Consider the following 12,859-nt stretch of genomic DNA (forward strand, 5'->3'; position numbering starts at 1 on the left):
AAAGATTTTATTTTTAAGTAATCTGTACACCCAACGTGGCATTCGAACTCACAACCCCAAAGACCAAGAGTTGTGAGTTCCACCAACGGAGCCAGCCAGGTGCCCTGCATACACAGTTCTTATAACCAAATTAATACAAAAGGGGGTAGAGTTAAATGTGGGCTTCCCTCACACTCTTGTTTTCTAGTCATCTGATTCTCTTCCCCACAATCAACCAGTACCTGGTTTTTCAGATACCTTTCCAGAGGTTTAAAAATAATTATATATACATGGGGCGCCTGGGTGGCTCAGTTGGTTGGGCGTCAGACTCTTGATTTCAGCTCAGGTCATGATCTCAGGGTTGGAAGATGGAGCCTGCTTAAGATTCTTTCTCTCTCTCTCTCTCCCTCTGTCCCCCCCTCCCACTCTCTCTCTCTCAAAAAAAGTGGAAGTAAAATATGCCATCCTGTATGTTCCTTATCATACTAATATGACTAATATCATACTGATCGTTCCAGATCAGAATGTGTAATAACGACCCCACAATATTCTACTGCATGAACGTGTACTTTTTTCCCCTTTTTGAAGTTACATAAAATCATCACAGCCCAAAGGATCCTAAGGAGATAGGACTACTACATGGCATGTGGTATCCTGTGTGAGATCCTGGAGCGGAAATAAGGACTTTAAGGAACACTGAATAAAGCACAAACTTCAGTTAGCAATGTATCAATCTTAGATCATTAACAAATATGCTGATGTCAGATGTTGATCACGGGGATTTGGGTGTGGGGGATATTGAGAACTCTACAATCTCACAATTTTTCTACACAGTTAAAGCTGCTCCTAAAAAATAGTGCTGATTTAAAGATAATTTTAGGGGCGCCGGGGTGGCTCAGTCGGTGAAGCGTCTGTCTTCCGCTCAGGTCATGACCCCAGGGTCCTGGAATCGAGCCCCACATCGGGCTCCCTGCTCAGCGGGGAGCCTGCCTCTGCCTCTGCTGCTCCCCCTGCTTGTGTGCACTCCTCTCTCTGTCAAATAAATAAATAAAACCTTTTTTTAAAAATGAAGATAATTTTAAAACCTCTATAGTTGTTGAGATTAAGAAAGTATGGCTTCATGTAAAAGTGTTACTGAATGCCTAACAGTGTTGGGTCACCATGTGGGTTCCCTAGTCCAACGGGAGAAGGAAATGTACTGCCCTGTGGTCCTCTGAACTGTTTTACATTTAAAAACGTGGTTCCGAGTGGAACAGGTGGAACCACTGACCCGGTCCCACCATCCGTTTACCGCAAGGCAAGTGAGGCTACAAGAAGGAATTACTCGTGCCTGGTCACAGACTGTCCCTGCGGGTTCCTGGGCACCCCGATGCCCCGCGCAGCCAGCCTGGGCAAACGCTCCCGCGTTCCTGGCCTTCGGGCTGCGGAAGCCGGGGGTAAGACCTTTTCGTCTTCACGGACCCGCACGCAAGCTGAAGGACGTCGGCTCTCAAGGCGGGAGTCAGGCAGCGGTTAGGAGGCGGTTGGGACCCTCCTCTGATGGCCGGGAGGAACGCGGCCGGGCCCCGCCGCCCGCCCGGCCCGGAGGGGCTTCCGCGCCTTCGCCGCTAGAGGGAGCCGGGAGCCGCCCGCCCTCCAGCGCGGCGGGCGCCGTGAGGCTCCGGCCTCCCTGGGCCCCTTCCAGTCGGTAGGCCTCAGGCCCCCTGAACTCCGCCGAGGGACTCGCGCTGCGTGCCCTGGCCCAGCCCTCCCCGGTGCAAACCGTGCAGCGCTACCGGCCGCCTTCTATGCATTAGGACACAGAGAGGCTAGCAGACGCGTCCGGGGAAGCACCGCCAAGGCAGGGCAGAACCAGAAACCCACGGCGGCGTCTGCTCCGGACCTCCCTGCATCACGGGTTCTTCCTCGGGTCTCGAGCATCCTCACTGTAGTTCCCTATCCAGACGGGAAAACCGAGGCACAGGGTAGTGCTAGGGTCAACTGCTTTTGTGGGTGGCCCAGCCTGTCAGGGGTAGGCAGGAGGCTAAGACTAGGAGGCCAGCCCCTTGACAGATGATCGCATCAGGAAAGCCTGCGGGGGGGCAGAGGGTGCCAGCCTGCCTCAAGGTGGGGGTGGGGCCCTGCTAGTGACTCTCTCCTGGGGATGGGTGACAGCTGCAGCCTTGGGTGGGAGGCCAGAGGCCCCACACGCTAATAACTTTCACTCACTGCCTGAAGGCTAATCCCATTACTCTGCCAGACCCTCTGGGACCACCCTCCCTCACCCTCCTTAATCTAACCCTGCCTCCCTCTGGGAACGGTCCAAGGCCCTACCCACTGGCCCCGGCCAGCCCCAGATACATACTGTCCTCCCCGACCAGGCCCCATCAGACACCTGTGTCCCCGCGCCCCTGATTCCTGGGGCCCCAAAGGAACAGCCAGGAGGGCTGGAGGTCCAACCTGCTTGAGCCGCCTCCCCTGTTGGCCCTGCCCCTGGCGCCGGTCCCCAGGGCACCTTCCCAGAATGGCTCCAGCTGGGCTCCAGGTTTTAGGAGCCTCCTGTCCCCTGCTAAGCAGGCTTCTGTTGAGTTTCTGTTGCAGGAAGGGTCAGGAGAGAGCTGAGGTCCCAGGTAGTTTCACCTGTAAAGTAGCGCGTGCCTCCTGCAGTCTTTTGCTGACACGGGGAGTCGCTGTGTGACAACTGCCCAGAGGGGGCACACTGAGGTGTCCGGGCTGCTGTAATTAGTATCAGCCGGGCGGACAGGTCAGATATGCAAAGGAAGTGGATGTAGTCTGTGTTTCCAGAAGGAAGCCTCGTGGCCTGGGGCATGTGTTAGCGGGAGGCGCCTTGGCCGCACAGAGCCCTTGGGCTGGTGATCGGAGCCGCCCGGTCGGCCCTTCCCCTGCTACTCCCGGTGCTGCACCGGCCACCGAGCGTAAGAGCACAGAGGTTCCGAGACCGCAACATGCCCTCCGGAGGCAGACTGGACCCTCCGGTGTAGAGACAGCTGTGTGGGGGTGCCCAGGGGGTGCGGTTGGTTGAGCTGACCCAGATTGTGAGCTCAGGGCTCTGCGCTCCTCGCTCAGTCTGCTTCAGACTCTCTTCCTCTCTGTCTCCAATAAATAAAATTTTTTAAAAAGAGAGGGAGAGAGACAGCTACACAATGGTGGAGCTGTACTCAAAGCTCTGACTCGAATTCTCCAGGACATTTTATTGCTTCTCAGGATCCACTTCTAATGAGGAGGGCTGATGGATCTGAGAACTGCCCCCCAAAAAGTAAGGGGCTCCCCACTAGCCAAAAACATTCAAAGTGATGCTGACAGACAGTCTAATCAGTCAGGAGCCCTGAGGTCCCATGACAGGCCCCAATCCCCTCAGCATCCCCAGTCACCCATTTCTAGCCAGGGCCAGCTCACTGCCCCCTCCCCAGCCTGGGCAAAGGAAGGGCCCCCTTTGGCCCTCAGCCTCCCTCTCCCCTACCTTCTGCTGTTCCTCATTTACATAAATTATCTCTCCCCAATTATCCATCCAGCTGTCCCAACGGTGATCTGTGAATGAATTAAAAAAGGAATATAATTTAATAATGGCTGATTAGAAGGAGATTAGTTGTTATATAAAAAGGAAAAGCCAAGAGCCAGCTAGTTGCCCTTAATCTGAGCCAATACCATCGTTATTCAGGGAAGACTGACGTGGCCACCATCAGGCTAGGCAGGCACGGAGGGGCAAGGGTTAGAGGAGAGCCCAGGTGGGCTCAGACCACCCCAGAGAGCAGATCAGGGCGCTGGGGGCCTGAGTTTGAGTACCATCTCAGCTGTGGGGCCTGGGCAGCTCCTGTTACTTCCCTGGGCCTCGCTCTTTCCTTCTTAGTGGGCTTGTGTGGTTCCCGGGCTCCCTTCTTGCTCTAAATTCCAGGGGCCCTCAAATCAAACCACTAGGCTTTCCCAAGGCCACAGTGACAGATCTGGCCTGACCCCTGCTAGGCATAGTACCTGGGCAGTCAGGAGTCTGGTGTTCAGGCCCTGCCTCCCGGGAACACACAAGATGTAGACCTCCCCAGGATGGGGTCTGCCTGCCTGGGATAGGCGGTCAGAGAAGAGACTGGGGTTCGTTGCATCAGGAAGGCTCCCATAGAGGAGAGTCTAGCCAAGAGAAAGAGAGATGAGTGCCCAGCAGAGCCTTTGGGCCCCCTTAACCTCAGCTGATGACTGGACCTAGTGGAGGGGACATGTCTCTGATATTCCCATTCATCCTTTCACCCTCAGCTCACATGCATCTCCTCCAGAAAGCCTTCCCCGATCTCTCCAGCTTTGGGGTGTCCCCAGGGCTCCCATAATGCCCTGTGCTTTCTCAGTGCACTTAGCACATCGGCTTACAGGCATTCATCTCCCATGTTGTGAGCTCCGGAGGACAGGAACCATGGCTTTTTCATCTCTGCATCATCAGTGCTGGGGACACAATAATTGCTCAACAGCAACATTGAATTAATAAGGATGCCTCCTCCAAAAAGCCTTCTGTGATTGCCTTCATGTAGGTTTAGTGCTCCTTCCTATGCTCCCAAAACACTCTATGATTACACCTTTAAAAACAAGGCAAGTCACTTATGGAGATGTAATATACACAGACAAATAGATCGAGAAAAAGATGGATGGACTGAGAGCAAAGTGGTTTAGAGGACAGGCTCGGAGTCAGACTGCCTGTGTATGAATTCCAGGTCCACCACTTACACCTGTGTGACCTTGAGCATGTTATTAATCTCTCTGTGCCTCAGTTCCCTCATCTGTAAAGTGGATGTGTTTAATGATATTTCCTACCTCATGGGGTTTTTATAAGGATACAGTGGGCGGATAGAGGAGAAGCACTTCGAACTGTGCTTAGCACATAGTGACTACTTAAGAAGCCCCTGTGGGTATTCATAGAGCTCGTCACACCAGGTTGTTTTCCCCCCAGCTGGGGGCTCCCTGAGGACCTGGACAGGACTTTTCAGTGTCTGTCGATGGTGTCAGATGGACAGACGGGCCCACATGGAGCTTGCTCAGCAGTCCCAGCTGCTGCTTTCACACCGAAGGTCCCAAAGGGGCACGCGTTGCATAGGGAGACCGGTATGTCTCCCCTAATATTGACGGAGGCTTGTGGCTAGACCCAGAGTCCCCACCCTTTCTGAAGAAGCTCACAGCTTCCGGGGCAGTGACATTCCCCTAGAGGGGTCTTCCCCCCCCCCCCCCCCCCCCCCCGCCGACGGCTCAGGTCTGGGCACTGTGTCCTGGGGCCGGCATCAGAGGATGTCTGCCAGGAAGGAAGGAGACAGGCCCACTGACCTGGGAGGGAGGGCTGAGGAACCCTTGAGCAGCAGCATCTGGGGCTGTCGCTGAGCAGCGGGCAGAGGGATCATGGTCTGCGGTGCCGCGGGCGGGGGATGGAGGGAGTGGACGCCAGAGGAGGCTGATTTCCTCAGAACGTGATGAGGTGCCCAGTGTGTGCCCACTAAAGTATTTACTAATTGGCTAACGGAGCAGCTCCAGAATTTTTCAAGCTTTCCTCATCATAAAAACCTTGATTCCTTACGTTTGGGGAGGGGCCTGGAATCTATTTTGACTTACCCCCCCCCCAGGTAAGTCTTATGAATAGGAGGTTTCCACCTTCCTGCCATCTCCCAGGCCTGGGAGCTGCAGTGCTCTTGCCTTCCTCAGTACCCCCTGATGCCCCCTGGTGCCCCCACTCCAAGCACACCCAGCCCAGCCTCACTCACTTCACAGAACAATCTCACCAGAGGAGCCCAGAGCATGCCTGTCCATATTGTGGCAGGAGGCCTTCCAGGCCAGCCTAGGCTGTGGGGATAATTTGATATTCAAATCCTGGCAAAGACCTGCTTCAAGTTGCTGCAAATTAAGCTGATTTTGTCCCTCCGAATGAGGGATTTGCTTCTGTGGATCAACCCTTCCCAGGACTTGATGAGGTCGGGATTAGAGCCGGAGGGACAGGGAGAAAAGCCCGAGGTGGGAGGCCTGAGGTCTGGAGAGGTGGTAGGAGGGGGAGCCCAGGTCCCTCGGGCCTCTCACCGACCCTGGAGTTAAGGAAGCCTCCCAGGGTCTCAAAAATCAGCTCTTCCCAATGATGTCAGGGCCTCTGGGCCCCAGATGGGCTGGCCTCACCCCTCATGTCCCCAGGAGAGCCCTCCCCCATACCATTCCCAACGCCATTTGTGGACCTCATCTAATCTTTCCAAGCACCTGTGAGGCAGGGCAGGACTGATCACCCCATTTCACTGATAAGGAAATGGAGGCTACAAGAGGTGAGAAGAGGCTCCACCAGCCAAAGATAACCTGGTCTCAACCACTGCCACCAATGTGCTGTGTGACCTTGAGCGTGAGGCCTCTCTGAGTCTCCTTGTAAGGATTATTGACAATGCATGCACAGAGCCAGGCACGGGGGTGGGGAGGGAGTACTCTGCCAAACATCAGCCAAGCTTACTACCCCGCACAGTAAGCACTCCATAAACATTGGCCAAGCTTGCTGCTCGGAACAGGGTTCGAGGGGCGCCTGGGTGGCTCAGTCGGTTAAGCGTCTGCCTTTGGCTCAGGTCATGATCCCAGGGTCCTGGGATCGAGCCCCGCGTCGGGCTCCCTGCTCAGTGGGGAGCCTGCTTCTCCCTCTCTCTCTACCCCTCCCCCTGCTTGTGTTCTCCCTCTCTCTCTCTCAAATAAATAAATAAAATCTTAAAAAAAAGAACAGGGTTTGGAACCAGGTCTTCTCTGGGCCTTGCAGAGAGTCGTTCCCTGCCTTCTCCGGGAGGTCTGTGCCTGCTCCTGCCTCTGCCCCTCCTGACAGGACCCCCTCCCCGGCAGAACCTCATTTCCATCTGTTCTATCAAGGCCTGTACTGTAGACTGCAGCCATTTCAAATTGCACCATTAAAGATTTTATGCTGGAGATGTTAAAATTAAAAAGATCTATGTGCAAAGAGTCACAACGAATTTAATCAACTTGATTTAATAGAAAACAGCAAATGGAATTTATGATGCTCCAAAAGACAAGGGAATTTTTTTTTCAACCAAAAATAGTAAAAAGGACTTTGTGGAAAACAGGAAGTACAGTGCGGGGGGGCTCCCCATCTGAGAGTTTATCAGAACCTAATCCTCAGTGAACAACCCCAGTTGGGGCTGTTTGCCCACTAATCCCAGCTGCCATTAAAATATTAAAGATAAATCTAATCGTCTCTTTATCCAAAATAAGCGACTTTTGTGTGGGGAGAAAACATCTAACCCTTTGGGAGGAGAATTAGTCCTAATGCATCAAATGGAATTCGGTCCAGGCTGGGGCGAAATAGGGTTTAGAGGCAAATGAGATGGTAATAGAAATAAAACCCAGAATAACAAATTAAAACCCCTCATTTACACGAATTAAAAGGGCTCACAAAAGCACTGGAAGCCCAGCCCTCTACCCTTCTCGGCCCCCCCACCCCCACCCTGGTCTCATAGTCCTTGCGTGTCACCTGCCTGCAGGCCCAGGAAGAGGACCCATGGCCTGACCTCATCCTCTCAACTAGTGCCTCACGCCTTTCTGCAGCCTCCCCAGCTTCCCCCTCCAAGCCCAAGCTGGGTTCCTGAAGGCTGTGACTGAGTCACTGGGAAGTCACACCTCCCGCATGGGCGCCTGTCCCACGGCTCTCTCTCACTACATGAGGTCTTGTTTTCGTTTCTTAAACTCTCTGTTTACTCCCTAAGAAAATGGGGAGAATACTAGCCCCCCACCCTCCTGCAGTCTCTCTCCCCAGCCCTAACGCCGTCGCTGCTCCCTAGATTCAACAAGATGACATCAGGACAATCCCCAGCTCTGCGCCTGATCCAAGGTGACCACTCAGTAGTGAGGTCTGGTCAAGCTCCTCCTCAAGGCTCCCTGGGCAACTCAGCCATGTCAGGACCCTGGGGAAATCAGGCCTGTGCCCCCCGCAACACCACCCACCCCCCGAAAAAGGAAAGCTTAGCAGTGGGTCAGCCAGGGAGGCAGAGATGGGCAGCAGACAACAGCCATTCTGAATAACTAGGTGAGGTCACCCCCAAGTTGTCATTCAAGAGGACCGAGGCCACCCCAGACCTTTAGGCTTCTCGGTAAGCAGCCCTCTGTCCCCTAAGGTTGCCCTAGTGTTGGCCTGTGGCTCCCCCTTCATATGGGATTCCAGGGGCTCTGGTACACACCCTCCTCAACCGGGGCACACTACCCCACCTTCTGGCCCAACTCTGAGTCCCCTACATTAAAATCACACTCTCTACCTCACGGGCTGGATGCTTATCAGAGGAGACAGAGCCTCCCTCCAAGGGGGTGAGGGGCCCCTCTGTGAGTCTTCGTGGGTTGACGGAGACAGACAAGTGTGACAAACTCCTTCCTGAGAGCCTGTCTGGACTGCAGTGGGGACGGTTGAGAAGGGGGCCCTCAAGCCTGAGGGACCCCCCTACTCCACTGGTCTCTGCTCCAACCCCAGGAGAGCCAGAATACACCTCTGACCTCCCCCAGCCTTCTTAACAAATCCACTTGAACAGGAAACTCATGTTGACAGCATTTTATTATGGGATATTAAGTGGAATTGGATTGCAGGCTAAACCTTCCCTGGCTGGCTTTCCGTGCTCTGTTGGCCTCCTCCCCACTGTGCCCACCACAGTCCCTCCTCCCTCTGGGGAGTGCTGGAAAGGGGTCTCTCCTCCCACCTCCTTCAACATCTCCCCCCACCTTGACCGTTGGTTGTGCCAAGTGGTGATTCCAAGCAAGAGGAAATTGGGATGGGCTGGAGGATATCCCTGGCCGCGTGGGAAAGAACAAACTTCTCCACAGGATGACTAAAGAGAAACATAAGGAGGTGCTGGATGGGACGGGATTTTTCCAGAGAGGTGTCCTAAACCTGAGTGTTGATGAGCATGCATTGAGAGCAGATGGTCACAGGTGAAGGAGTTGGGAGGTCCATTGCTGCAAGCTGTCTTAAGACATGGGAAGGGAGGTGGGTTACTAGACTGACACACAGTTCTGGGGGAGCAAACAGTAAGGCACCATCACACACGGCTGTTGTAAGGATTAGAAGTAAATGCAACACTTGTGAGGGCCCACCATGGACCCGGCATCACAAAAAGTACAGGGATTCTTTAATTTCCCTATTTACAAAAGAGGAAATTGAGGCTCCTGGAAGTCAAGTAAACCTGAAATGGCATAGCTTGTCATGTTGGAGCCAGGGTCTGACCCCAGCCATCTGACTCCAGAACTATGCTTTTAGCCACTCCCCCATAATGCTCCCTTTCGGGTGCTGTACTTGCCACTTATGACAAATCAGCCAAGATGTAGTCTTCAGTGCCCGATGGCTAGCTTGATAGTGTATGCATTTGTTCACAATCCTTCCCTCCCTCTCCACTCTCGGCATAACTTCCCCTGGCCGGGGGCGGGGGGTGTTTATTGCCCCACTGCATTGCCTTTGGTCTTGGTCATGTGATTAGCTTCAGCCAATGGGGTGTAAACAGATAGGACCCAAGCAAAGACTTGAAATGGGCCTGTGTGGTCTGGCTGTCACTATTCACCTGACCTCAGCAAGGAAAAGAGCATGTGTTGGCAGCCACCGGTCCCAGAATGAGCTGTATGAAGCAGACCTGAGACCAACCCAAGCCTCGATGTGCTAGGGACCCCAGGACCCTGAGCAAGAGATAGACCCCTGAGATGCAGATGTTGCCTGCATATTTGCAGACACCATATTGCAGAATGTGTGGAGTTGCACTGCGTGGATGTTCTCTCAAGAACGACTTACTATTCAGGTGCAAGAGTGAGGTTAGTGGACTCCAGCTGCAGCCTCTTGGAGATGCATACAGTAGATACAGTAGTTTCTCCCCTCCCCTCCCAGCTTTATCGATGTATAAGTGACACATAACATTTTATACATTTAAGGTATACAGCATGTTGATTTGATACATTTATAAATTGCAAAATGATTACCACCATCGCATTAGCTACCATCTCTACCCCATCACTTAGCTCCCATTTCTTTTTTGTGGTGAATACGTGTAACATCTCTCTCAGTCACATTCAAGTACACGGTGCAGTATTGGTAGTTATAATCACCCACTGCAGTGTTTGAGTGAGTCTGCGTGGCAGGGTGGGGAGACTGGGGCCTGGCTGTTTCTGCCCAACTCAAACTGGGCAATCTCCTCCAAAGCTCCCTCTCAGAATGGCTGAGACTTCGTGAGATCTGCATTGTGGTCTGAGGCTCTTCCCGTCCAGTCCTCCCCCTTTACCTCCTTCCTCCCCCTTTACCTTTCCCAGGTGTTACCCATCACCCCAAGAAGTCACTTGTACTCCTAACTGTCTCGGCATCTGCTTCCTTACTCAAACCGACACAGTCTTGTTGCCACAAAGCCTAATTTGGGTTCAAATACTGACTACACATTTCACTAGCTGCTTGACCATAACCACACTGTGACTCAGTTTCCTCATCTGTAGAAAGAAGGTAACGGAACACCCATCTCATAGGTTTTTTATGAGTATTGAATAAGATAATTCATGTACAGAGCTCAGCAAAATGCCTGGCACATAGTAAGCACTCGATAAATGTTAATGGGGATTGCCAGAAGTAGTTGTAAATCTCAACAAATAAATGCTATCTATATATGAATTATATATAGTAAAATACCAAGTCAACAGATATAAATTTAGGGTGGGTCTTAAAAGACTGAAGAGGAAGAAATGTGGGCAGATGAGTTGCAATTGCGGACAAGTATAAAGTAGAAAAAATGAAAGCTTGCAAACGAGATGGTTGATATATTCTGAGCCATCGTTTGTAACCAGGAAAAAGATGACCAGATTTCTATATGGTCCTTCACCATCTTCTAGACACTTCCAAGCCTATTTTTCTTCGAGAGCTAAGAAAACCAGGATAGGCATCACCATTCCCATTTTACAGGTAAAGGAACTGAGGCACAGAGAAGCTAAAGACCCCACAGCACATGAGTTAGTACCAGAGGCAGGACTAGAACCATGTCCACAGCTCTCCCTGGGCAGAAGATGCTGGGCACCATGGAAAAGCACCAAAACAAAAAAGTAAGGGACCTCTCTGTGACAAAATCAGGGTTAGACCACTGCAAAAGCTATTCTAGGGGCCACCACTCGAAATACTAGAGACAGCCATCTAGATGGCGGGGGAAAGAATAGAATCGGTGAGCATCAATGTCTGTAAGGTTGGAGACAAGAGACAGATTCAAGAGAGTCCCAGCTGTCAGAACTTGGGGGAAAGCAGATCTCAGCTGTCATGACAAGCCCTTCAACATTCCCCCAGGTGAAAAAAATTGATTTCAAATGCTTCTGCTTTGTATTGGCGAGGGATCGCTTGTGGCCTCTAGTGACAGACCAGAAACCAGTGGTTGAAAAAAAAAGAAAAAGAGAAGAAACCAGTGGTTTAAACATTGGTAGAAGATGGAAATTTGCTTCTCCCTATGAAAAACAAAAACAAAAACAAAAACACCTCACTAAAGCAATTCAGGGCTAAGGGCTGATATGGTGACTCTGAGTCTCCAGGCACCCAGACTCCTATTGTTCGTTCACTCACTCTCCTAATATTGGCTTCCATCCTCAAGGTCACCTCATAGTCTAAAACAACTGTTGAGACACTAGCCCTCATGTCTGTGTTCTAGACAGAAACTAAAGGAAGGGTGGAAAGAGCAAAGGGGTCTGCGAAATGGCTTAAGATTTCTCCTCACATCTCATTGGCTAGAACTTTATCAAAGGGCCCCTCCTAGCTGCAAAGGAGGCTGGGAAATGTAGTCTTTTACCTACAGACAGCACCACTCTGAATAAAATGAGGGCTCTGATACTAAGGAAAAAGGAGAGACTAGAAACTGAGTGGGCAACTATCAGTCTCATCCATACCATAGACCCAGAATTTATGAAGAAATCTCTCTCCAAAGCCCTTCTCTTTGTAACCCCATACTAATCACAGCTCAAATTTGGCCCAAGTAAGATCATTAAGGGAAACTAGTTGCCAGATGGGATGGCCCTGGGGAGTAGAGTTAGGTATCATACTCACATCTTATAATAGCTCGGGGTCTGGGTTATAAACAACTGTCTGATTTGACTCAAAGGGCAATTTACTGCCCCTCTCCCCTTTTCCCCGCCCTTGTGGTGTGTGCACTGGACTGCTCCTTGCCTTGGTTTCTCACAAGACTCGCAGGATCAAGTTGTTCCTGGCTAAGAAGCAAAAGCAGAATTGTCCCATTCCCCAGTGGATTCAGATGAAAACTGGTAATAAAGTCAGGTACAGTTCCAAGAGGAGGTATTGGAGAGAATCGAGCTGGGTATCTGAAGAATCACACCTGAGATGGTACACACATTTATGCTGCATGGAGGTCACCTGTTCACCCGTATCACTCCGTAAACATCACTACTGCCGAACAGTTAGACGTGTTTTATTGAGAACATGCTATTTTTTTTCTGTTTCTATGCTTCTGCACTAGTAGGTTGGTTCAGTAATAAATATGTACGATATATATTTTTAATATTTTATTTATTTATTTTGACAGAGAGAGAGAAAGAGCACAAGCAGGAGGAGTGGCAAATGGGAGAGGGGGAAGCAGGCTCCCTGCTGAGCAGGGAACCCGACCCGGGGTTCGGTCTCAGAACTCTGAGATCATGACCTGAGCCAAACCAAGAGTCAGATGCTTAACTGATTGAGCCACCCAGGTGCCCCTGTATGATATATTTTTTAAAGATTTTATTTTTAAGGAATCTCCACACCCAATGTGGGTTTCAAACTTACAACCCTGAGATCTAGAGTCACATGCTCTACTGACCGAATCAGCCAGGTAGCCCAAACATGTAAGATTTTTTGTTTGGACAAAAAAAAAAAGGACTTTACTAGAAAGATACTGGGTAGTGCAGAGAT

The sequence above is a fragment of the Ailuropoda melanoleuca genome, chromosome 14 (genome assembly GCF_002007445.2).
Source record: "Ailuropoda melanoleuca isolate Jingjing chromosome 14, ASM200744v2, whole genome shotgun sequence".
NCBI lineage: Eukaryota > Metazoa > Chordata > Mammalia > Carnivora > Ursidae > Ailuropoda > Ailuropoda melanoleuca.